The sequence below is a fragment of the Mesocricetus auratus genome, unplaced genomic scaffold (genome assembly GCF_017639785.1).
Source record: "Mesocricetus auratus isolate SY011 unplaced genomic scaffold, BCM_Maur_2.0 Super-Scaffold_100004, whole genome shotgun sequence".
In the NCBI taxonomy this organism is placed as follows: Eukaryota; Metazoa; Chordata; class Mammalia; order Rodentia; family Cricetidae; genus Mesocricetus; species Mesocricetus auratus.
The window spans coordinates 98,354,199-98,382,159 of record NW_024429189.1 but is presented as its reverse complement, the minus strand read 5'-3'; the positions used below and the strand labels follow the sequence as shown (position 1 = coordinate 98,382,159).

The 27,961-nt window shown below is 40.7% G+C and overlaps 1 long non-coding RNA gene across 1 annotated transcript in view; it reads left to right on the top strand.

Moving 5' to 3' along the window:
* Window positions 1-12,697: 12,697 nt before the first annotated feature.
* Window positions 12,698-27,961, top strand: part of LOC110340654 — a 34,578-nt gene continuing 19,314 nt past the window's right edge. Inside the window, exon 1 of the long non-coding RNA XR_002382462.2 lies at window positions 12,698-12,827. This is a non-coding gene — a long non-coding RNA (uncharacterized LOC110340654). The remainder of the gene's footprint in view (window positions 12,828-27,961) is intronic.

Here is a 27,961-nt window from a genome sequence, read left to right as displayed (position 1 = left end):
TGCTGGGATTAAAGGCGTGCACCACCAATGCCCTGCCCCTTCTGCTATAGTCACATGATGCACATGCTCTGGCCATTGGCTCGGCCACTGAAGATGAGAAACACATTGAGCCAACATGGATTCTAGCATGACTTGAAGCTGCATTTGGCTAAGCACAGTGTTAGACAGCTGAAATACAGATGGGCAGAAATAAATACTTGCCCCTTTAATCAATAACGTAAAGATTAGTGACTTCCCAAGGTTTGGTTCATCTGAACCTCCCTTGTGGTATCATTTCTAGTCTCCTACTTTTGAATTTATGGGGTTTTCTTGTGGTTATGATTGCTTCCTGGCAATGGCTCTCTTATTCTTTTTGTTTGTTTGTTTTTAAGATAGGGTTTCTCTGTGTAGGTTTGTAGGCCAGGTTGGTCTCAAACTCACAGAGATCTGCCTGTCTCTGCCCCCCAAGTGCTGGGATTAAAGGTATGCACCAACCCTGCCTGACTTGGTTCTCTTTATTCTTGCATGTTGTTCTCATACTGTGAAACTGGACTTGAGCTCAAGGGTTGTATCTATTATCCTTGAGTATTCTGTGGTATTCCTAGGGAACCTCCTAACATTTTCCTGTTGCTGACCTAAAGTTGTTAATGACTCCTTAAGATTGGCTAGAACCCATCCATCCATCCATCCATCCATCCATCCATCCATCCATCCATCCATCCATCCATTCATAATTCATCACTTTAATTAATATTGTTCTTTATATGTCAGAAATTGTTTCTAGCACTTGAGAAGCAATGTCTGAGCTAATGGAGCTATATATATTCAATGTCTTAGACATTCAAATAGTGTCAAGAGTCCTGTGGATTAGTTGTTTTTTAGGGTAAATAAAATAGAAATAATATGTATGCTGGTTAGTTTTATGTCAACTTGACACAAGTTAGAGTTATCTGAAGCGGGGGAACCTCAATTGAGAAAATGTCTCTATAAGATCTGGCTGTAAGGCATTTTCTTAATTGCTGATTAATGGTGGAGGGCCCAGTCCATTGTGGGTGCCATCACTTGTGGGGGGTGCCATCTCTGAATTGGTGATCCTGGGTTCTATAAGGAAACAGCCTGAGCAAAGCCATGGAAGCAAGTCAGTAAGCAGCATCCTCCATGGTCTCTGCATCAGCTCCTGCCTCCAGGTTCCTTCCCTGTGTGAGTTCCTTGTCCTGACTTCTTTTGATGATGAGCAGTGATGTGGAAGCATAAGCCAAATAAACCCTTTCCTCCTCAAGTCATCACAGCAATAGTAACCCTAACTAACACATAGTTTCTAACATATTATATTGAATTGAGATTTCAAATGACAATAGTTTCATTGCTATTTAGAAACATCCAATCTATTTACCATAGTGATTTTTTTATCTATACTTACCTATTTGTAGAAGTATGCACATTGCTCTTTAATAGGTAAATAGAATGTTTACATTCTATCTTTGAGTTTGTATTTTCATCTCACATCTACGCTAAATTATGTCTTAAAAGTATTTATTTATGCTTAAATACATTTCTTTGTCAAATAATAAGTCCATAAAATGAAACAGTATTTTCTGTGACCATAAAAATCTTCAAATTTTAGAATTTCTTTATGAATCACTTATTATAGCTACCAGTATACTTAATAACAGATAGATGTGTTGTACTTTAAACAGGCAATTATCAAACATAGAAGTTAGATGCCACTGGAAACATTTCTTTCATTGAATGAAGCTGGTTTTCTCCCACTTAGTGCCTATCTTCATGAATGATGTTACTTTTCACTCAAAAATAAGATGGTTTCAACACAAACTGTAGCTCTAATTTTCAGATCTCTATATATGACTACTAAAAAGCCCCACTCACAAAGATAGAGAGTGGGGAATGGAAGGAATTTTCTTATAGCAATGTCATTCAATTCTTTGAGTTCTTTCCCTAAAAGTGGTTAAAATTATTATAATGATTTTTAGAAAGTTTTAGTGATCCTCCTTCAGCTGTTTTTTTGGTTTTTTTTAAAGATTTATTTATTTATTATGAATACAACACCTTGCTTCCATGTACACATCAGAAGAGGGCTCCAGATCTTGTTACAGATGGTTGTGAGCCACCATGTGGTTGCTGGGAATTGAACTTATGACCTCTGGAAGAGCAGTCAGTGCTCTTAACCTCTGAGCCACTTCGAGACAGGGTTTCTCTGTATTATTTTGGAGCCTGTCCTGGAACTCGCTCAGTAAACCAGGCAGACCAGGTTGGTCTCGAACTCACAGAGATCCGCCTGCCTCTGTCTCCCGAGTGCTGGAATTAAAGGTGTGTGCCCAGCTCCTCCTTCAACTTTTAAAAAACAACAACAATAAAAAAGAAGCTTCTAAAGTTATAAACAAAACTTAAGTCCAAATGGATCAAAGATCTCAACATAAATCCAGCCACACTGAAACTTTTAGAAGAGAAAGTGGGAGATACTCTTCAACGAGTTGGTACAGGAGACCACTTCCTGAACGTAACACCAGTGGCACAAACACTCTGATCAACAATTAACAAATGGGACCTCATGAAACTAAAAAGCATCTGTAAGGCAAAGGACACAGTCAACAAGACAGAAAGGCAGTCCACAGAATGGGAAAAGATATTCACTGACCCCACATCTGACAGAGGGCTAATCTCCAAAATTTACAAAGAACTCAAGAAGCAAGTCTCCAAAACACCAAAGGATCCAATCAAAAGGTGGGGTACAGAACTAAACAGAGAATTCTCAATAGATGAGGCTAAAATGGCCAAGGGACACTTAAGAAAGTGCTCAACATCCTTAGCCATCAGGGAAATGCAAATCAAAACAACTTTGAGATACCATCTTACTCCTGTCAGAATGGCTAAAATCAAAAACACCGAAGACAATTTATGCTGGAGAGGATGTGGAGAGAGGGGAACACTCCTCCACTGCTGGTGGGAGTGCCAATTCGTACAGCCACTTTGGAAAGCAGTATGGAGATTCCTCAGGAAAATGGGAATCAATCTACCACAAGACGCAGCATTTCCACTCTTAAGCATATATCCAAAGGAGGCAAATTCATACAACAAGGGCATCTGCTCCACTATGTTCATAGCAGCATTATTTGTAATAGCCAGAACCTGGAAGCAACCTAGATGCCCCTAAACTGAAGAGTGGATAGAGAAAATATGGTACATTTACACAATGGAGTATTACTCGCAGAAAAGAACAATGGAATCTTGAAATTCGCAGGTAAATGGATAGCACTGGAAGAAACCATCCTGAGTGAAGTAACCCAGTCACAAAAAGACAAACATGGTATGTACTCACTCATGTATGGATTTTAAACATGGATCAGGAGAGTGCCAGTCTGCACTTCCACTGACAGAGAGTCTGGGAAACAGGAAAGAACCAAAAAGATATGCATGGTACCCAAGAGAAGAGAAATGAGGCAAGATCCTCTGAACAGATGGGGAACATGGCAAGGGGTGGAGGGGAGGGGGACCTGGGAAATAGAAAGGGGGAGAAGTGGAAGAGAGAGTAGGACGTGGAGGAACAGGAAGGTCGACTGGGGGGGTAGGATGGGGGAAGAGGGAATCATAGGTTAGAAGACAAATCAGGCACCATTGTGACCTCTAGTGATCTAAAGGGATGGCATCAATTGGCAAGCTAAGCAATAGTGTAGAGACCACCTCAAATGCCCATTCCGGATAGTGAACTTGATGTCTGTAACCATCCTGGAGCCTTCGTGCAGTGACTGATGGAAGCAGAGGCAAACACCCACAGTTAAATACTGAACAGAACCCAAGGAACCCAGCGACAGAGAGAGAGGAGTGAAGAGCAAATTGGCAAAGAATGGGCTGGCAAAACCAGCAGAGACAGCTGATCTGAACAGGGGAGAGCTCTTGGACCCCAGACTGACATCTGGGAGGCCAGCATGGGACTGATCCAGACCTCCTAGTGTGAGAGTCAGTGAGGAGGCCTGGGCAACCTATGGGGTCCTGAGCAGTGGATCAGTGTTTATCCCTGGAATACTAACAGACATCGTGTGTCCATAACACAAAGAGGGTTGCTCTCTCTGCCTGGACTCTTAGGGAAGTGCCTGGACCCTACCCTGAATGACTCTAGATATCCCCTATGCGGAAGGAATTGGCAATAGGGTGGGAGGATGGGAGGAGGGGAGGGGGAGGGAACTGGGATTGCCATGTAAAACAAGCTATTTAAAATTAAAGTAAAATAAATAAAAATAAAAAATAAAGAAAAAAGTTGTTTAGTTATCAAATTCATTCACTTTTTCAGTTTCTGGGAAATGTGCCAAAAAGGCTTTAGCAAGACTTAGCAGTGACTATTAATTATACCTATTTCTCTTTCACTTAAAGAAATTGTATTTAGATGGCATCAAAATGATTATTCATTAGGACCAAAGTGGCTTCATTCCAGGGATGCAGGGGTAAGTCAACAAAAGCAAAACAACAAAAGTAATAAGTGGACTTAAAGACAGAAATCACATGATTATCTTAGGAGATGCAGAAAGGACCGTCAACAGAAAGCAACCTTCTTTCACGAGCAAACTCATAGAGAGGCTAGGAATGGAAGAAAAACACACAGGCAATCAATTTAGTTTACAACAGCCACAGTAAAATAAAATAAAATATTTAGGAATATACTCAATTGAGAAAGCAGAGGACCCCCTACAATGGAAACTTTAAGCCACTGAAGAAATTGAGGAAAACATTAGTATGTGGGAAGACTTTTCATACTTACATTTAAGCTGTGGAAATGGCTGTCAAAAGCAATCTACACATTAAATGCAACCCAAATCAAAATTCCAGGGTCATTCTTCCTAGATAGAATAGACCTTAAAAATTATATGGAAGCACAAAAGATCAAATAATCACAACAATTCTGAACAGGAATACTGCAGGAGACATCCCACACTGGATTTCAAATTATAACATAGAATTGTAGTAATATAAATCGCACAATTCTGGCACAAAACAGACATAAAGATCAATGGAATGGAATAGAGGACCCAGATGTCAGTCCACATAACTAAAGATATCTGATTTTAGACAAAGGCACCAGGAAATATACACTGGAAAAAAAGACAATATGCTGGGAACCTGGATATCAACATATCACATGCAGAAGAGGGAAACTGGATCCCTACATCTCATGGCACTTAACTCCAAAGGGATTAAAGTCCTCAACTAAGAGGCAACACCCAAAACATCTAAAGGAAAAAGTAGGGAGTGCACTGTGGCACATAGGCACAGGTGGAGACTTTCTAACAAGGGCTCTGATACGTCAGGAAGTACACCAGTTGCTGAATGGGACCTCATGAAACCAGAAAGTGTTTGTACAGCACAGGAAGAAGCAGCTCACAGAACAAGAGAAAAATCTTCTTCAATTATACATTTGGAGGAGGATTATTGCCTAGAATGTTCAAAGAACTACGTGAAAATAAAATCAAGACAACAAATAACCCAATTAAAAAGAGGCTGCTCAACCAAACAAAGAGTTCTCAAAAGAAGAAATGAGACTGTTAGAAACACTCAGTGTTCAGCACCCTTAGCCACCAGAGAAAAGCAGATTGAAACTCTAAGATCCCATCTCACCCCGGTCAGAATATTCCCATCTATGCCAATGGTAAAAGATGCTGGAGAGGATAAAGGAAAATGGAACTGTTGTACATTGTTGGTAGGAGTGTAAGTGATGTAACCACTTTGGAAATCATTTGCAGTTTTTTCAAAAACAAAAAGTCCAAAACAAACAAAATCACCTTAGCAGTAATACTACCATATGACACACGTTACCACTAGTGGGTTTAAACCAAACAATTCCATATAACCTGCAATTTCATGTTCATTGAGGCTCTATTGAAATAGTTAGGAAGCAGAATCAGCCCAAATGAATACAGCAAATCTTACTTGTACTCACTACAGACAGTACAAAGAGCTTCTCCAGGCCAGAACCATCCATCTGAAACCCAGTGCAAATAGTTGCTCTCAGAATAATGAGCTGAATAAATAATATCGCTTCAGTATGCTAGGGTTGGAGTGATTTGCTGCACAGAAATAGATAGCTTATATACAGTGAACCTGGGAAGATGTCTATTTTGTGTCTCAGTTTCCTTTAACTAAAAACAAATTGTAATAGTGCCCATCTCAAAGAGTTACTATGGCGATATAGAGAATCAATGCTTAATTGATCAACAGTTACTAATGGCTTAATAAAAGTTGTTATTGTTATTGCCAGCTTGAGCACAAGAAGGTTACAGAATGTGGTGCGGTGACACAGGGGTATTTAAAGCCCCTCCAAATGTATTGTTCCTATATCTAGGAGGGAAATGACTCAGTGATTGTATCTGCAGGGAATAAGGGCTTGGAGAAAAGTCAGTCTGTCTTCCCAGTAAGTTCCCCAGTTTTATGGTTTATATTTCTATGTTTTCTACATTTTGAGTTTTCTGGAAACTGGATTTGCCTGTTGTGATGGTTATTTTTGGTTTTCAACTTGACTGCATCTGGAATTAACTAAAACCCAAGCAGCTGTGTAGACCTGTGAGGGACCTTTCTTGTTCAAATCATTAGAAGTGGGAGATCCACCTTTTATCTGGGCGGTCCCTTTGGCTGGACATGGAAGAAGGAAGACTTTGCATTTGCCCGCTTTCTCTTACTCCTGCTGGCAAGTCCATTCCTTCACTATCATTAGAGCCTATTTCTTTGAGATCCCAGCATAACTGAAGATCACCTGAGACATCTAGCCTCATAGACTGCACAACTACTAGATTCTTGGACTTTCCATTGGTAGACAGCCATTGTTAAATATATAGGTACATAGTCTTTTTTTTTTTTTTGGTTTTTCAAGACAAGGTTTCTCTATATTGCTTTGGAGGTTGTCCTGGAACTTTCTCTGTAGACCAGACTGGCCTTGAACTCACAGGGATCTGCCTGCCTCTGCCTCCCAAGTGCTGGGATTAAAGGCATGAGCCACCAATGCCCAGCTAGATATGGAGTTTTGGTTGATGATCAATTGCTGTGGAGAGACATCATGACCACAGCAACTATTATAAAGAAAAACATTTAATTTGGGTTTGCTTACAGTTTTAGTTCTTTGTCATAATTGGCATGCAGGGAGACATGTGCTGGATAAGGAGCTGAGAATACATCTGGATCTGAAGACAACAGGAAGAAAGCCACTGGGCCTGGCCTGGGCATTCAGAATCCCAAAGATCACTCCCAGTGACACAATTTCTTCAGTGAAGCTACACATACTCCAACAAGGCCGTACATACTAATCTCTCTCAAGTAGCACCACTCTCTAATAAGCAAGCATTCAAATGTTTGAGCTTATAAGGGCCAGTTATATTCAAACTATGTATTTATTCTATCAGTTCTGTTGATATAGACAACCTGACTAATACACCTGTATTTATAACTATGTTCTCAGTGTATGTGGTGTATGAAGTTTTTCTTTACTAAGGAGTATAGGAACTCTACCATCTGAGCACAAAAAATCTATTCTATGATATAAAAGGATCTGCATGATGTTTAGCTACTAATTGTGCTTCAACTACTTTTAATAAACTGATTTTGTTCAGCTTATAATTTTACTTTTGCTGACAGCTTTACACAGGCAAAATGAAGTTCAATGCATCTTGCAGACTGAAACATTGCAATATAGCAATGGATAGGTCTTAATCAAAAGTAAGATATTAATTGTCATAGCCAAGTAATTACCAAACAGGTATGAGATTCATAAAGATTACTACTAGCTAGAATCCAATTTAAAATTATTTCTTGGTCTTATCCTTTGATTCATGAGATAATTATAAATGGTTTTAGGAGAATTTAGTGCCAGCCCTTATCCAAGAAAAATCTCACCCTCTCTTTAGGCAAGTAATGGAGGCTACTACAGCAGGTTGGATTAGGCTTTTTTTAATCATCAATTGCTTTTGGCTTCAAATTGAGACTCCTATTATAGGCATGTCATCATTAGTTGCTTCTTAGGATTCAGATTTAGACTCCTGTGACAGCTGTGGTGGCACATGCCTTTAATCCCAACACTCGGGAGTCAGAGGTAGGCAGGCGATCTCTGAGTTAGAGGTCGGGGCTATACAGATAAACTCTGGAGAGAGAGACAGAGACAGAGAGATGGAGACAGAGAGGCAGAGAGAGACAGATAGAGACAGACACACACAGAAAGACAGAGGCTTCTGAGCTCGGACTCGCAGCTAATTCACAGCCTTAACTTTCTGTTTGTAAACTTCAGTCATTTGAACTCGATAAGGAACAGGTACATCAAGAAAGACAGGAGGGAATGCTGAGGCCAGCGAGGTGGCCAAGGAAGGAGAATTGACAACACAATCCAGCAGCACACACTGTAGTGATTAATGACTCGATATCTGCATGTGCTTGCGTGCATCCTATCATGTGGCCAGTCCTGCCCTTCAGATGAGGCAAACTTTTACAGTGGAGCTATGTCTTTTCTAAACCTTTTAACGTTTCAAGAACTTATATTGTCCAAAAAATTCACTCAGATATTTTTCAAAAAATTCATTGTGCTGGATGTATGTAGGGATCTAGAATCTGAATTTTTAATAAGTCCTTAGGTAATTCTGATGCAGGCACTCCATGAGTCACTCTTTGAAGACATCATCATAGGCAGAGATTTCAGAGATATGAGAAGTGAGGAGGAGGTTACATCAGTGTTTCCAAGCCCTGAGAACAATCTCAGTTATGGCTGTACCCAGTAGCCTCCAGCAGAAGAAACTCCTTTTTGGCTCACTGGTGCTTGAGTTAAGATGCAACAAATCAATGAATGAATCAATTTATGTCACAATCATACATGTTAGTTTTCTTTATTTTCTGATGTTTTGATGCCCTTGATTTGCTGATCTATGAGAATCTTCTGTTAGGAATAACCAGTTCCTAAAGACAGTTAAAAGATGCATCTACAAATGTTCAGTTGTTATTCAAATAAGCTAGTTCAAAGCCCCAATCCACTCCCATCACTTCTAAAACTCTCTTTGAGTTTGCATCTGTCAAGACATTATTTCCCCAATATAACTATTCTAGGGACAGATATCAAATGAGCAGGAACACCTTGCCACCATGATCAGATACATCTCATTCCCCACAACCAGGAGCATCCTCTCATCATGACCAGGAGCATCCTCTTTCCATGACAAGGAGCATCTTCTTTTCATGACCAGGAGCCTCCCTTTCCCCACAACCTGGAGCATCTTCTAACCATGACCAGAAGCATTCTCTCTCCATAACCAGGAGCATCCTCTCACCATAACCAGGAGCATTCTCTTACTGCAACTAGGAGCATCTTATCTCCATGACCAGGAGCATCCTTTCACCCTGCAGCCCGTTGAAATTGTTCAAACTAGTTAAATTAACCCCGAAGCTACTTAATCTGCTTATCTACAGCACCCGTCCTTTCTATAGAGACTCTGTAAAGGCTTTTGTTTGCCTTCTGCTTCTGACTAACCCTGGAGCCTTCTCATATGGCCCTCTGTGTAGGCTGTTTTCTGTCCCCAGGAACTATAAGCACAAACTTTGATCTTTGTGACAGTCATTTCTGTGTCTAGAATTTCAATTTATTAAAATAAACCCTGTCTGCATTTTATAAAACACTGAAGAGATACTTCTTAAAAGCCTCACCTTCAACATTCTGGGGGGAAACAGAAAATAAACAAGGAAATACCAGACTTGAACCATACTATAGAAAAAAATAGACTTAATGTACAAATAACACAATGTTCTTTTAAAAAGATTTATTTGGGATCTAGAGAGATGGTTCAACAGTCAAAAGCACTGACTGCTCTTCCACAGGACCCAGGTTTGATTCCCAGCATCCACATGGTGACCAGCAGCCATCTGGAACTCCAATTGCCCTCTCCTGTCTCCACATTCGCGTGGTGCACAGACATACAAGTAGACAGAACACCCACAGACATAAAATAAAACTAAATAGATATGTAAAGTTTTTAAAGATTTCATTTTTAAAAAGTGTGTGTGTGTGTGCGTGTGCGCGCGTGCACGTGTGCACATGCATGGTTGTGATCACATGAAAGTACAGGTGCCCATGGAGACCAGAACATAGTGTCATCCCTTGGACCTAGAGCTACAGGCAGTTGTAAGCTACCTAATATGAACTCAGGTCCTCTGGAAGAGCAGTAGACAGTTTAACCACTCAACCATCTCTCCAGTCCCAAATGCAGACTCCCTTATCCATCACCAGATTAACATATATTCTCCTCACATGGAACTTCTCCAGGACGGAATACACATTCAAAGCAAACAAAAGAAGTCTTCACAAATTTTAGAATATTTAAAGCATGTTCCCGACCACAGAGTTATTAACTAGAAATTAATAATATGGGGATATTTACAAAATGTAGAGATTAAATAACACATTGTAAAACATCAGTGGCTCTATCTTAGTTAGGTTATGATGGAACACCATAACCAAAAGCAAGTTGGGGAGGAAAGGGTTTATTTGGCTTACACTTCCACATCATAGTCCATCATTGGAGGAAAAAGGGCAGGAACTCATACAGGGCAGGGAGTCTGTGCACCATTTTCATGGCTTGTGTCTGCAGAGCCCAGAAGAGAGCTTCAGATCCCCTGGAACTGGAGTTGCAGAAGGTTAAGCGTCTGTGGATGTTGGGAACCAAACCCAAGTCCTCTGCATGAACAATGATGTGCTTAACTTCTGAGCCGTCTCTCCAGCTTGTGCAAACCATGATTTTGAGAGAGGATGCATTTCTAAAATAAGAGACTCCTGCAACTCAGCAGAGGACTTGAGAAGACATACAGATGGTCAGAAAATATATGTTCAACATTAATGTGGGGAAATGTAAATCAAAACCACAGTAAGATACCATCTCACACATGTTAGTGTAGCTATGGTAAGTATGAAAAGGTGTGTGCTGGCAAGAATGCAGAAACTTAGGAACTCATGGTCTGTTAGTAAAAATGTAAAATCATGTAGCCACTATGAGAAACGCTATGGAGTGTCCTCAAAACATTAAAAACAGATCAGCAATTCTGCATCAGGTATATATCCAAAAATTACTGAAGAACTCAAAAGACACATTGGCATTCCCATGTTCATGGAAGCATTATTCATAATAGATAAGACATGCAAACAATCCAAATGTTTGTCAGTAGGGGAATGAATAAAGTCTCTCTCTCTCTCTCTCTCTCTCTCTCTCTCTCTCTCTCTCTCTATCTATCTCACACACACACACACACACATATATAGTATTAAGCACTAAAATTCAAAAATGAAGGAAATTCTATCTTTCTACAAGATGGAGGGCATGGAAGACATGCTAAATGAAATAAATCAGGCACAGAAGACAAGAACCACATGAGTAGTTTTTAGAGGATGTGGGGAGAACCAGAGAGTAGCAGGAGGCCCCGGATGTGGAATGTTTGCTCAGTGTACACTCAGTTGCTGCCAGGAGAAATAAGTTTTGTTCAGTTTCACAGTGGGGTAATTATAAATAAAAATATACTGTATATGTCCAGAAAAGTTAGAGCAGGAGATAAGTGAATATTTTCGTCACGGACAAGTGATAAATGTTTGGGAAAACAGATGTTTATGCTGATTTGAACATTCCACAATAAATACTTGAGATGAAATATTGCACAGCTCCTCGTAAATATGCATGATATTTGTGTTAATTAAAAAGTCAGTATATGAGGGAAGATTCTTTAAATGGTGTATATTTTTCTTGTTCTTCATTACTTTCACTTTAAGGTTTTAACATAAATTGATGTATTTTGCCAGATTCAATCATTATTATGATGACTGATGGGAAAAAAGATTTCTAAGTTTGTTTTCATCACTGTTATGTTGGAAGCCAGGCTGAGCCCATGGAGTTGTGTGGTGTCTTTTGTACATATTACCAGCTCCTTGATTTCATTTCTCATCAGTGGAAGGTTTGATCTACTGTTTTTGCAGACATGTAAATTTCCAGAAAGACTGAAACAAATGTGACCGTTTGATGATTTCGAACAGCTAGATTTGCCAGTTACAGTCAAGAGTAAAGTCAGTAAATGCAGGTGAAATCTGTCTCCAGCCCCAGTATTCTAGCTTCAGAGAATAACAACTTCTGGTGAAATAGGTGCTGTGTAGGTACCTTCTAAGCATTGAACTTAGTGTCAGTGATTTTGTCCTGTTTGTTCTGAGGTCTCATTTTCTGTGAACGTGGACTCTAAATCATCAAACTCTGTTTAGACTACTGACTCGGATGGCAATTTCTTTAGCAAGTTGCTCTCTGGAATTACTTCCAGGGTCAGCATTGCTCATACATCCTTCGATGTGAGTGAGGGGAGCTCGACATATGACACCCTCTGACTTCTTTTTATAAATGGTTTTGAAGGTGATTCTGTGTGGAACTGTGGACTAATCCCAAAGCCTCCTTAAATTCTAGTCTTGTCTGAAACTGATAGAGAATCCTTCAGTTCTGAAACCAAATCTGACTCAGAATTCAGTGCTGATTTCTGAAATGCATTCCATTTGGTAGCATATGCTGACTAGTGTTTTCCCAACTGGACCCAGCTTGGGAAATTTCAAGTGAGCAGACATCCTTACCAGACTGGCCTGGGAACAAGCCTGTGGGGCATTTTCTTAATTAGTTATTGGTGTCAGAGGGCCCACTCCTGTGCAGGTGATCCTGGGTTATATAAGAAAGCAGGATGAGCAAGCCATGGGAAACACGCCAGTGAGTAGCTTTTCTCCATGTCTTCAGTTCCTGTCTCCAGATCCCTCCCTGCCTTGAGTTCCTGCCCTGACTTCCCTGGATGATGGACTACAACCGGTAAGATGAAATAAATGTGGTTTTTCTTTTCAAGTTGTTTTTGGTCATGGTGTTCATCACAGCAGTAGATACTTTAACTGAGACAGATTGGTAGCAGGATCATGAGGCATTGCTGTGACAGACCTGGTTTTGGACTTTGAGCTAGAAAAGCCACTGAGTGTCATAGTTGGTGCTTAATGGTCTGTTGGGAGAACCCAGAAAATAATTCTCAGAGCAGTGCAGATGATGTTTTATGACGATTCAGAAGGAAGCGAGGGCTCTATCCAAGCCATTTGTGTGGTATTTTGATTCAAGAACAGCTAAGGTGAAACCTTTGCTTTGTTGGGCCAATTGACACAGGTCAGCTGGGGCTGAAGAATCAGCTGTACTTAAGAAGAGACCAACATCATTGAGGTGAAATCTTCTGGGATGTATTTCTTCAGGGTCAGCACACAGAAGTTGCTGTCCAAAGGGGGCCAAGGCAGAATCTCATCCTGGCAGCCAGACTTGGCAATATGAAAGTCACTCAGGTGGTGAAGGAGTGCGGGGTGACAGAGAGAAGCTGATGCCTGACACTATGAAAGGCCAGGAGAAGCCACTGGTGAAGTTGAAGCCTCAGCTGTAGTAGATGCCCAGGGATTTAAGCAAGTTATGGGGAGACATTGAGGCTGGCCCTATGTGGTGGGGTCAGAGTCTCTGAAGAGAGCCCAGGAGAGGTATTGGTGAAGGTGCTGCATAGTTACAGTAGGGATCCCAGCATTTTGGAGGCCCCAGTGCCATAGGATGATCGTTAAGGACAGCAGCAGGTGTGGAGTTGATCTAGCCTCAGTCTACAGTTCAAGCTGTGTGTGCTGTGAATGGTTGCACAAGCCCCTTGGAGCCCAGAAGATCATGAATGAGTTCCAGATGTCAGACATGGAGGTTTTCACATTGTAAGACCTTGATTTTGCTTTGGCGATTGTGACTGTGCCCTGATTCTTCCCTCTTGGAGTAAGAAAGTAAAGTTGGGAATACACCTGCTTCTGCTTTTTGGAAGAGTCTAAGAAAACTTAGCATTAGCTTATTTTTCTAATGCTTAGTGTAATTAACCCACAAAACTGTCTGAACCCAGGCTCCTTATTGGATACATCATTATTTGGCATTACTTGAGTTATATGATTTCTTAGTAGCATTCTTTCAAAAATTTTTTTCGGTCTTTTGAGACAGGGTTTCTCCGTATTGTTTTGGAGGCTGTCCTAGAACTAGCTCTGTAGACCAGGTTGGCCTGGAATTCACAGAAATCTGCCTGCCTCTGCCTCCCGAGTGCTGGGATTAAAGGCGTTCACCACCAATGCCCGGCCAAAAAATAATTTTGTTGGTATGCAGAATAGTGGATTTCATTACCACATTCTCACAGTGTCATACATTTATATTATGTAGCTCCTCCCACTGCGCTGCCTGTCCCCACTTCTCTCCTTCTTTGATCCCTACTGTCCTTCAAGTACCCTCCTCTGCTCTCATGTCCACATGCACGATACATTTAAATATATATTTGAATTTGCACATACTTAAATTGCTATTGCACATTTGAGTGAAAACTTGTAGTATTTGTATTTCTTCCCTTCTTATTACCCTTTTGTTCCCTTTATGCAATCCTTTAGATTCTTTTCCCCCAAGATCATCTCTTTTATAAACTTACACACACACACACACACTTTTTTCTTGCATATGAAAGATAAACATTTGTTCTTCTGAATCTGACTTCTTTAACTTAGCATGACAATCTCAGCTGCAACTATTTCCTCTAAAATCACACCATTAGTATTACAACTGAAAAAAGCTTCACTGTGTACATATATCACATTTTCTTTACCCTTGGCCTAGATGGACATCCAGGCTGGTCTCTCGCTTTGGCTTTTGTAAATAGCTCTGCAATAAGCTTAAAATTGCAAGAATCTCTCTAGTATGATGACTTAGACTCCTTGAACATATACTTATAAGTGTTATGTAGCAGTTCTGTGCCCAATTTTTTTGAGGACTCTCCATACTGATTTCCATTGGGGTTGCTTAGTCTACATTCTCAGTGCAGTGTATAAGGGTTACTTTTTTCTTGTTCCATTCTTTAAGTTTTGTTTCCCATATCTTTATTGTTTTTCAATAAATCTAATCTTTCTGTCAATTTTTGACCAATGAAGAGGCCATGTAAATAAACATAGTATAATCTTGCTCTAGCTTTGTTTTTGTTTTGATTTTTTTTAGAATCTCACCATGTAACTCTAGCTGGCCTGGAACTCAATATGTAGACTAAGCTGACTTTGAACTTACAGAAATCCACCTGCCTCTACCTCCCAAATGCCAGGATTAAAGGTGTGTGGCACCACCATAGGGCTGATCTGTCTTCACAAGGAGTTCTGTAAGCACCTTGCTGTATCTGTATCCCATATCTATTCTGTACTTTTCCCATCCAATGCAATCCTCTCTCCTCTGTGTTACCATGACAAATTATCCCATATAATCAACTTACCGAGGGGAAAGCTTTGGTTGAGTTCATGGTGTTAGAGGTCCTAGCCCATGGTCAGTTGACCATGCTGATTTTTGGCCTATGGCAAGTGAAGGAGGCTGTCTGCTTCAGAGCTTCAAGAGTGAGAAGGAGCAACTATGCCTCTCACCCTGACTTGATTACTCCATAAATAATGGCAATAAAATAAACCTTAGAAAAGAAAGTGAAGAGCCAGGCTACCCTTTCAAGGGCATATACCCACAGCCTAATTTCTTTTCACTTGATACAACCTCCTACAGGTTCCAGAACCTTCCAGTAGTGCCACAACCTAGGTACCAACCTCTGAACACAAGTGCCCTTTTAGGATGTTCAGATCCAAAGGACTGCCCACGTGCAACACAGACTGGTGTTTGACAGACTTGAATTTAAATTCTATTCCTGCCACTTCTGAAATGTTCAGTTACAAAAATCTTTATGGAGATACCAGTCAGACACCACAAAAATTTCCACTGTAAATTACATAACTTAAAGGGATTTTAGTATATTTTAAGAGTGGTGCAACCTTTTCAACAATTTTAGAACTTGTTTGACATTACAAAAAGAAACTGTATATCAGCCAGAAGTTATTCCCATCCCCCGCACCTCCCGGAAGTCCAGCATCTTCTATTTCTATGGATTTTCCCACACCAGGGAGAAAACACTTTACATGACACAGGCTTTTATCCAGAAATGATAAAGAATGTTAAGCTTGACAAAAAAAAAAACAGCCCACTCAACTTAAAAATGGTCCTGACATATTGCTAGTGGGATTCTAAGGAGGCCCAGTAACTTTGAAAAAGAGTTTAAAAGTTTCCCAAAATGTTAAAATGTAGATGTTAAACATAGAGTGGCCATGTGACCTGATCGTTTTAATCTTAGAGATAGGTTCAAAGGGAAATAAAAAACCACATGCCCTGTCCACATAAAAGTTGTATTAGTGTTCATATAGGATTACTTTAAAAAAAAAAGCAGAGAAGTAGAAATACCCAAATTTTCATGGTCAGTGGGCTTTAAAAAATAATATCTAAGCCGGGCGGTGGTGGCGCACGCCTTTAATCCCAGCACTCGGGAGGCAGAGGCAGGTGGATCTTTGTGAGTTCGAGGCCGGGCTGGACTGATAGCCTCCAAAACAATACAAAGAAACCCTGCCTCATAAAAAAAATCTATCCCTACAATAACATCCTTCTTGTCAGTAGTGTGGCACAAAACTCACTGCAACAACGAAGACCTGCTGTGCCCCGAAGGCTGTCGGTGTTGAGACCAAGGGCCCCCGCAGTGCACTGGGGGAGCAGGGGAGCAGGGGCAGCACTAATATCACCAATAGCCCTCTGTAGAGAGAAGCTGTCCCGCCAGCCTGGTTCCAGAGCTGCATCAGTCCCAAATAAACACACAGGAGGCTGTATTAATTATGAAGCTGTTGGCCTTGCTTGTTTCTTACTGGCTAGCTCTGACTTAAGTATTTACCCCATAATTGTTAATGTACGTCTTTCTCTTACCAGAGCAAAGTTCTGGACATCTTATTTCTCTGGCGGGCTACATCATAACTCCCTGTGTTTCTCCTTCCCAGAGTCCTCCTGGACTCCTAGTCCCACCTGTCTTGCTTCCCTATTGGCCAACAGTGCTTTATTGACATATACACAGGACTTCCCCCATCAGCCCTCTCTGACACAGGACTAGTTAGACCAGACACTGAAAAAGGTATCTTGACAGCTTAAATTTCAACTCCAAGGAATTGCCAGGTTGGCTAAAATTCTGAGACACATCTGACACCAAGATGTAAATCTTATTGCTGCTCACTGGGTGGAGAAATGTTTCTTAATTTCGTGATCCAAGTCTCCACTTCAGGTGTGATAAAATGCCACACATCTTTCCTGAGGAGCATGCCAGTAGCCACGGGCCTGATTGACAGAACACTCCGATCAAGCAGTAACCTGATATTCTAAGGAACCTGCTGTCTGACTGACTCTCTGGAAGATCCAATTTTGAGGTTCCCCCCACTTGACAGTTTGGTCAATGTGATTGTTTACCCTTTATCTCCAGCTCAACGGCACACATTTATAGAGAAATTGACTGATGGAAGTACTCATAAAGGAAGCTTTGCAAGCCAAGGCAGTAGAGTCCTGCTTGCCATAGTAACTTAATCCTCAAGAGTAATACCCTTGGAATACAGTCCAGGGTTGACAAGATGGCTCATCTGGTACAGTCACTTGCCACAAACCTACCCTGCATTTGATCCCCAGAGTCCACATGGTGGAAATCGAGAATTGGTCCTGCAAATTGTTTAGTGCTCACCACACAAGTATGCTGGTGCTTGCCACCACACACACACACACACACACACACACACACACACACACACACACAAATAAGTCAATTAATTAATCTTTGAGACAGAGTCTCATAAGATAGCTTTGGCTGGCTTGGCATTGTCTATGTTAGACCAGGCTAGCCTTGAACCCACAAAGATCACTTGCTTCTACCTTCCAAGTGCTGGGATTAAAGGCTTGTAGCACCATATCCACCTCAATTAAATGATTAGTTTTTTCATAAAAATATTTGATAATTAGGAATATTGTTCAATAAAAGTGGTTTGCAGATATATCTATTAATGCAGGCTTTATATCCTTTAAATAAATATCCAGGATATTTGCCATGGTGCCATGGTGTGTTGGTTAGTTTTTTTTTTTTGGGGTTGGTTAGTTGTCAACTTGACACTAACTAGATCATCTGGGAAAAGTGAACTTCAGTTGAGAAAATGTTTCCATCAGAATGGAAGGTCTGTAGGACATTTTATTGGGTGATGACTGAGGTAGGAGGGTTCAGCTCTCTGTGGGTGATACTACTCCTGGGTAGGTAGTTCCAGGGTATACGAGAAACTAGGTTGAGCAAGTCACGAGGAGCAAACCAGTAGGCAGCATTTCTCCATGGCCTCTGCTTCAGCTCCTACCTCCAGCTCTTGTCCTGACTATCAATAACGGATCATGATATGAAAGAGTAACAAAATAATACCCCCAAGTTGATTTTGATCAGTGTTTTATCACAGTGATAGAGAAGCAAACAGCACAATATTGATCAAATGGAAATTCTTCCTTTTTTATTAAAGATAAGGATTTGTGTGATGTCTAAGATGACTTCAAGCTCACTGTCAGAACTGCCTTCACCTTCCACATTCTGAGAGTACAGACACATCCCACTATGCAGCTTAGTGGCTCTAGATTTTTTTTAGTAACCTCCACAGTGTCCTAAAATGGCTGTACTAATTTAAATTCCCACCGGTGGAGTATAACAGTTCCTTTTCCCCCACATTCTTGCCTGAATTTCTTATTCTTTGTTTTATTCCATAGTAGTTATGATTGGGATGAGATTGAATCCCAGTGTAGCGTTGATTGGCATTTCCTTGATGGTTAAAGACTTGGGGCATTTTAAATGTACTAATGGGCTACATTTCTGTCTCTGAGAATTGTCATTTGCCCATTTTTAAGAATAGCACTATTTATTCACTTGTTAAGAGGTTTTTAGTCGCTAGCTTCCTTTATCTGCTTATTGTTTTAACAATTTCTATTAATTCTTTGAGAATTTCATATGATGTATTTTGATTATATTCACCCTATATCCCCAACTCCCCCTAGATCTACTCTTCCCCTCTCTACCCACCCAATTTTCTGTTCTTTCTCTCTCTCTTTTTCCCCCATGAAATTTGCAGGTAAATGGATGGAACTGGAAAAACATTATACTGTGTGAGGTAACACAGAAAGATAAATACTGCATATTCTTTAGGTGAGACTGAATCACTGGGAATAGCAGCAGATGATAGGAAAGTAAGAAGGGAGCCTACAGGGGAGAGGACCAGTAGGACGCAGGTTGATAGGGGAAGTGAAAAAATGGGGGTCTTTAACTGGGAAGGGAGAGGAAGAGCTATACAGAGACAGAGGTAAGGAGGAGGGGCAAACAACACGAGGGATGATTGAGAAGGATATAGGGAATCATATTATGTGACATTTACCTAAACTTACACATAATACCCACATCTCCGTGTAAGCACAGATATACAGTTTAAATGATGTTGTGTCACTTGGGGTGATAATGCATCCCCTAAGAGCCATAGACCTATGAAACCTCAGGTACAGTCATGAGAAACCTCTAAAGCTGTTGGTTAGAGGAGTCCAGGAGACCCCTCCCCACCAAAAAACAATATAAGCTATTGCTGTTGCCCTTGCTTGCCTCCCACAATGTGAAGGTAAGGCTCTGTTGCTGAATATATGACACTTTGAGCATATGATTTAGAGGAATCTATCTGGAGCTGACCCAGAAGCCTCCTCCTGTGGAACTGGCTTCATAGTACTGGAAGGTTCCATGCAAGCTGTCAAAGGAGAAGAGCAGTTGCTAGTCCTGGTATGATAGTGACAATATTCTAATAGAGGCACTTGTAACCTTGGGGTAACCAACAACTGTCTAATTGAACTTAAGGCCAACTCAACAGGAGGGAATTCATACTTGGTACTGCAAATCTAGCTGACTGCCTATTGCAGGGGAGATCATAGACCCAAGGTGAACACCTGTGGCTGGCATTTTCCTAAATCAATATAGTTTCTAATGGTGTTCAAAACACCTTTGCTCTCATCTGTCAATGAAATATAGACAAAGAAAACAATACAAATACTCAGTGAGTTTAAGAACCTATTCTTTGAAAATATAAACAAGATCAACAGACCCTTGATGCAGTTTTCAAAAAGAAAGAGAAGAGGGACCCAAATTAACACAATCAGAGATGAATAGGGAAACATTACAACAGACAGTAAGGAAATTCAGAACACTGCAAGGAAACACTTTAAAAACCTATACTGTTATTATGTGCTGCTCAAAGGGGACCTTGTCGGGAAGCCCCATGGTGGGTGAGGGACTAAGGGCAATGAGAGACAGACAGAGACCTACAGACAAAACCTATGTGGAAAGTTTATTGGGGAAGGTAAGGGAGAGAGGGGAGCGAGAAAAAGAGACAGAGGTCTGCCTCCCCAGAGAAATGACAGAAAGAGAGTAAAAGTAGGCAGAGCTTGTCTCTTAAAGGGACCTTTGCACCTGGGAACAGAGCCAGGGTACTACCTGCCGTTCGTACAGGGAGTGTGGCATGCTCTGCCAGGTGCCCAAGGGGCGGGGCCAGGTTTGCCTGAATGATACCACCACTAATTTAGAAAATCTAAAAGAAATAGATGAATTAGTAGATTCATTCAAAACACAAAAATTAAAATATGAGATTAAAAAACTTAAACAAACCACCAACAAAGAGATCAAAATAGGGAAAAAAGACTTTCAACAAACTCATACCTAGATGGGTTCACAGCAGAGTGCTACCAGGCTTTCAAAAAACTACAACCAATACTTCTAAATTATTCAAAAAAAGTAGAAAGAAAACAAACACTCCTATGAAGCCAGTTTTATAAACTAGGTAAAGACACAGCAAAAAAAGAAAACCACAGACTAGTATCCCTGATGAGCAAATACATATGTAAAAATCTCAGTACAATATTTGCAGTATGAATGCGGTTCAGATTGCACATTGAGGTCTTTGATCTGTAAGTGGATGTTTCCCTGTCATGACCATCTGCTCACAAATAATTGACACAATGGCCTAATATTACTTATAAGTGCTCTGCCAATAGCTCAGGCTTGTTACTAACTAGCTCTTACATTTTAAGTTAAGCCATACTCTCTGCCATGTGGTATTACCTTTATTAACATGGCACATTCAGCTCCTGCTCCCTCTGCATCTGCTGGTGACTCATCTGACTCTGCCCTTCCTCATCCCACCATTCTCAGTTTGGCTTTCCTGCCTCACTGCATCCTATTTAGCTACTGGCCAGTCAGCTTGTTTATTAAACCAGTCACAGTGACATATTCACACAGTATAAAGGATTATTCCATAACATTGATCCATTTGGAGTTAATTTTTGTGCAGGGTGACAGATATGAGTCTAATTCCATTCATCTACCAATGGACACCCAGTTTCCCCATAATCATTTGCTCAAGATGCTGAGTTTCCTCCAGTTATATTTGTGGAATTATACACAAATGTCAAATGGCTATAATTTTGTGCACTCATGTCTGGGTTCCATTTGTTCCACTGTACTGTGTTACATTGATCTATGTCATAGTAAGGGTTTCTATTGCTGTGGAGAGATACCATGACCATGACAATTTGCATAAAGGAAACATTTAATTGAAGTGGCAGCTTACAGTTCCAAGGCTCAGTCCATTATCATGGTGTGACATGGCAGCATGTAGGCAGACATGGTGCTGGACAGGTATCCTAGAGTCCTAATCCTGCAGGCAACAGGAAGGGGACTGACTGTTACACTGAGCAAAGCTTGAGCAAAAGACACCTCAGAGCCACCCTACTGAGACACACCTCCTCCAACAAGGTCACACCTCCTGTGGTTCCACTCCTTTGGGGACCACTTTCTTTTAAACCACCACAATTTACCCACCTGTTTTTGTGCCAGTGCCATGTTATTTTTTATTACAATATATTTGTAATATAGCTCAGGTGATTATCAATACCACTAAGACCCGAACAAGTCTCATAATGATCTTTCACTTCAATTCAGCAGCTCTCCATCGGAAAGTGTATCTGAGCATTACACAGGATCATATAGTGACATAGTTCCTGCCACTGAAGCTGATCCTAAAGTATTCCCTCCCCCATCCTCTCCCATCCCTCTTCCCCTACCCCCTCCATTTTTACTGGTCCAGGGGTTTCATGAGCTACTTGCTAAATTATTAGCATGAATTAAGTTTTGATTACCTCTTAAGCTCACTGGTTTTCCAGTGGGTGCTCCTAGGTATTTCCCCAAATTTCCTGGCCGCCAAAACTGGGGTCTTGGAAAAGTCTAAGGAAAATCTGGGAAGCAGTAGCTTCTTCTTCTTCTTCTTTTTTTTTTTTTGGCAGTACATCTTTGATACCTCTAGGGGGCACTGTTGGTCCCAGTTGTAGAATCATGAATGGCACCAAATCCTTGCGCACCCCTGTGAAGGAACATTCTAGTGCCAAGACGGTCCTGAACGCCAACACACAGCCGCTCTGCAGTCAGCCATCTTGTGTTGATGGATCATAGGGGCATTTCATCCTTAAATGCAACGAAGGAAAATTAAGTGTGGTAACTGCAACATAGGAATTATAGAGTTATGCTGGTGGTGAATTATTTCTTGTCCTTCCTACTAGAAGGCCAAATCCCAGTGTGCTTAGCTGTGTGCACTATTACAGGTGGTTGCATGTATGTAAGGGGTACCGTCTTCGGCTTTTTGAGGTCCCTAGAGAAAGCCCACTGGGTAGTTGGTTGGGTGGCCTTTCCCCTACCTGTAAGGTGAGGATAATGAAAGCACATATTCCACAGAGTTCCAGAGTGTCTTTAGGATTGCATTAGAAGTAATGTGCCTTCTTCCTTGTTTGCCATGATGGGGCATTATGAGTGATCAGACGGAACTTTGCACGAGTCACTGTGAGCATGATGACAGAAACCCCAATTCTGAAAGCAAACACACACACACACACACACACACACACACACACACACACACACACACACACACAAAACAGATCTTCAGTAGACACCCTTGCCCTCATGGATATCCTCAAGATGCAGGGCCTGGAGGCAGCTCCTGAATCTGCACGGGGTTTCCCACCTCTCCCATTTCCATCTCGAGTTGTGGTGGAAATTCGGTTCCATTTATCAAAGAATCAGTCAAAAGTCAGGCATAGTGGTAAATGCTTGTCATCTCAGCACTTGAGATTCTGAGGAAAGAGGACCACAAGTTCAAGGTCGGCCTGAAATAACCGGTTAGCTTTTTAGCATCATGCAGAGGACTGTGTTATAATGAAGTTAGCTATGGCTGGGATTTGGTCACCCATGGAAGTCATGCCTATTTTCATGTCAACTTGGCAGTCATCAATTATGCCGACCGTGATTTCAGAGTCATAGAATTCAGACCAACCAGTGGGTTTTATAGTTAATAAAGAACCATGAAAGAGGGTGGCCCATGGACTGGCATTCACCTGGGAGTTAATACAGACTGGGGTCAGGTGAGTACAAACACTAAAAATAAAACTCTGTTGATGATTTAACAGAACAATTTAACACATCTTTAATGAGATAATAAACAAACTGGTACTTGTATTTCTTCTCTTTTATTTCATGTTTTTATCTTATAAATGATGTCAGTCTAAGATGAATGAGAAAAATAAGTTAGACCTTCCCCCACAGACTGAAAACCACCCATTTAATAAGGTGATCAAGAAGTAAACATTTTTAAAACATTTGATAACTGTATTTTGACATAGTTAAATTCTTTGTATTAATACCATATTTCCTGTAACAGAGGCAGTCAGCTTCACCAGATTGCCAGGGCCCACTGTGTAAAGAGGTCAGAGTTAATTGTAGAAGTGTTCTCTATGTTACCTGTATATTACCTGATTAGTCTCAAATCACATTCCCAGAGATGGTGGCTGGTTTGATAATTCTGGGAATCAAGATTACTATTTTCTCTTTAATTTACAAAACATCTCTATTTTGGAACACCAGTCTTCCTTCAATGCTTAGACTCATGCTCATTTCTAGAGTCACGATGCCAGCTAGTCCACAAAGTTGTTGGCATTTCCTGGCTAAACTCCTGGTCCTTAGCCGGGAACCACTGGGTCTCTTTTGGAGTCACTAGAGTAATTCTGTTGCTGTTTCTTAATGGTACGAATTGTTTTCTTACCTGTGTCAAATGCACTGATGAAGCAAAGATCTCTCACTGTGTTACTGGAGTTTTGTAACCAGTGTTTCCATTTGTTTTATCTTCATGTTTCCATCTGGCTGAGAAGTTCATATCTGATTTTGCTTGCAATCCAACTTTTCCATTAGAGGCCTTAATGAAACACACACTATTGTGTCAGATCCTATCTGATAGCTTTGATATTCGTGTCATGTCTAATAATGTTTCTTGGTAGTGTGTTTTTTCTTCTTGTCTTTTTTGTGCATCATAACTTTTAAAATGTTTATACTTATAAGCAGTATTGTTAAAGCAAAAGATTACACAGCTGAGAAAAAATAAAGGTTGGCTTTATCCAATCAGGTGTTCTGGGGTCCCCCCAGTGCACCTGCTCCTAGATCTCATTACTTGTCTGAGTCCTGGACCTGAGAGCCCAGGCTTCTCCTACACCTGTTGGCTATGGTGAAGGGCCAATCTATCCAGGGACATGGCTCATTTGTTCTAGCTTCATTCTGTTGCTGTAATAAATCACTCTGACCAAAAGCAACTGGGGAGGACAGGGTTTATTTCATCGTATATTTCCAGGTCATAGTCCATCACTGAGGGAAGTTAGCAGGAACTCGAGGCAGGAACGTACCTGAAAGCAGGATTATTTTCTATTCTACCCAGCATCACCTCTGACTGGAGAACTCAACCAAGGAAATACAAAAGGAAGCAGGAGGATGCTGCTTGCTAGTTGACTCACTTGTGTTTAGCTCGCCCTAACCCCACCCCATAACCTTGGTCCAATTACTTTAACTGTGCTTAGGATTGCTTATCTGCAAAATTGCAACAATAGTCCCCACCATCCAGGGTTCAGAGAAGAGCAAGTGAGTTAATGTTGGTACTGTGAATAAATAGAGTCTTGTTACTATGTAGGTGCTTGCTAAATGAAAATCTCCTTTTTATAATCAAGGAATTAGAGGTAGGTAAGATGTGAGTGTGGTGAAGGAGAGAGAGAGGTCTCCTCTTGCTCCCATCCTGATGGGCTTTATCCACTCCTAACTAGTGTTTGTTATCAAAGGCAGAGCTATATGCCTGATAGCTCAGTGTGTTATATGATGAGACCATTGTCAGAGGACAATTTTCAGAGTTGATTCTCCCCTTCCACCTTGTTTCATGCAGGGTCTCATGTTTCTATCGCTCATCTGTGTACTGCGGTCTAGCTGGACCACTTTATGCAACAGTGGTAGGATTATAAATGCATGCTATTTCACTTGACTTTTTATGTGGGTTCTCAGGGTCAAACTCAAGTCACCAGGATTGTACAGCAAGCTCTTTTATCTTCTGAGTCATCTCTCTGGTCTCCAGTAGTGACATTCTTAATGTTACTGTGTCCCCATAAAATCACTTAGTATGGCTGAAATGTATAATCACAACAAAATGTAGTTATCCCTTTTCAGTATTCATGAATGGAGTACCAAATGATAATGCTGAATATGATCAAAATTATTTGTGTTTTGTCGTGAATGTTGACAGTTGATAACAGGAAGGCCTTTTGGAGGAGGAAAAAAAGTCAATTAATAATTTTATAGCTTCTGGACACAGGAAGGTAGCATTAAATGTTTCCATTTCCTTGGAGATCAGTCCAAACATTGCTCATCTCACCTTGGCCAGGGTTGTTCTTGGCTTACATTTAAACTGCAGAGAGTGGGAGAGAATTCAAGACAGGTCAAAGAGGGAGGAAGGGAAAGAGAAAGAGGTGGAGGATGTGTTAACAACAGATCCCTGTGTTGTTTGGAGTATAAGACAGTGGCCACAGGTAAAAGATATATGACAGAAAAGAGATTAATTAGAAATATATATCAAGCCAGGAAATATTTGTCTCAGCTTCCTTCTTGGATGCTGGCTAGAGCGGGGAGCTGAGGAACAGAGTGGAAGAGATTTCAGACTGGTCATTGAATCAAAATTAAAATTTGCATGGCAAGTCTTTGGAGGGACACTATCTCTAATAGTGGAGTCCTTGTTTCTGCCACATCTACAATAAGCATCAGATGCTTACAAAATTAATGTGTGTTTTTTTGTGATCTCATTCTGTTACCATTCTCCACTGTCCAGACTTTGACATTCACATTGCCAGAAAATGAGATTTCTGAATCCAAGTTACAGCCGCTCATCCTCCCACTGGGTCGATGTGTTCCATGCCTTCAGTCATGTATATGGATGTCTTTTCCCCAGGCATCTCCAACGGTCCTGATCCACCCCTAACTCCACCTCTAATTCAATTACAAGTCCTCACACAATTGAAAATGCTGATTAAATGCCTATTGAGTCTTTACTGTTGTGGTGAGGAAGAAAAAAAGAATTTTGTTAATGGAACTATTTCTCTCAGCTAGACAGAACAGTTCAATAGAAATGGTTATCAGATGAGTCATCCTTGAGTCATCATTAATGAATTTTCGAGCCTTTGTTCTCATGTCTGGGATGTCTCAAAGGATAGGTTTATTGCCCAGGAAATGAAGATTGTAATAGTTAGGGTCTTAATAATAGAAGTGTCTTTCAAGGTGAGAAGAACCAAAGTGCACGCAAAGGATTCCCAGTAAATTATTTGTTGAATGAAATGACTTCTGAATGAATAGACTAGAGAGAGAGAGAGAGAGAGAGAGAGAGAGAGAGAGAGAGAGAGAGAGAGAGAGAGAGAGAGAGAGAGAACTGAATATTCTTTTTACTTTCTGTCATAGGAACAGTGCTGACTTGTGACAGTATTGGAGATAGAGCTTGGAGGTTGGCTGTAGTTCAGTGCACACATATAGTCAGCTCAATTCCGAGTATGCTGGATTGAGGAGACACTGGATGCTGTGGGGAGTGTGTTTTAAAAAATTATTAAAAATAGAAAATAGTGTGCTTCGGTGAAGGGAACCAAGCTTGTCAGGATTAAAATTCCTTTCTTCCTTCTACTTGTTTAATTTTTTTTCTTACAACTTTCTCTTTTCTTTTCATAAATAAACATTTTTGGGCCATTGCTCTTGGCAGAACTGTGTGTGTGTTTTCTTGGTAGAGTTGTGAGTGCATGTATGTTCTTGATGGAGCTGTGATTGTGTGTGTGTGTGTGTGTGTTGTTTTGGTGGAGTTTTGTGTGTGTGTGTTTGTTTAGTGGAGCTGTGTGTGTTATCTTGTTGGAGTTGTGAGTGTGTGTGTGAAAGAGAGAGACACAGAGAGAGAGAGAGAGAGAGAAAGAAAGAGAGAGAGAGCAAAAATCAATGCCAAGTGGCTTCCTCTATTGTTCTCCCCTTATCCTGTGAGACAAGGTCTTTCTGGTGATTTATGTAGTTTGATAATTGGCTGGCCTGGCTGGGCAGTTCTCTAGGGATCTGCTTTCCCCCACACCCCTGCCCCTTCGGCTACTGCACCTGGATTTTAATGGGTGCTGAGGATTTGAATGCTGGTCCTCACACTTGCATAGCTGTACATCGCCAGCTGAGCTGCTTCTCTAGCCCCTCATTTCCAGAACGTTATGCTAGACACCAAACATTCATGACAAGAAGCGTCTTCATTCATTGATTCAACATCATTGCCTTGGTTCAGCACAGGAGTTGACATACTGGTGTCCAAACAGATGTGGTCCCTTCAGAAGGAACTTAATTTATTTAAATGGCATAATACAAATTCATGCAGTAAGTAAACAGCTGTTAAATTAAAATACCATTATAACGGTACCAAATATCATCTTTTCTATAGTGCAAGCCATTTTTAATATAAAATATTATTTAAAAATCAAATATGTGTATTATTAAAATAAGACCTTTCTCTTCAGCAGGAATTAATTGAGCCATTCAGTTCTAGTCCTTCTTGTTACAATGAACCTTCTAAGTACTTCAAGTGTACAGAGAACAAATTTAACCACAGTATAGA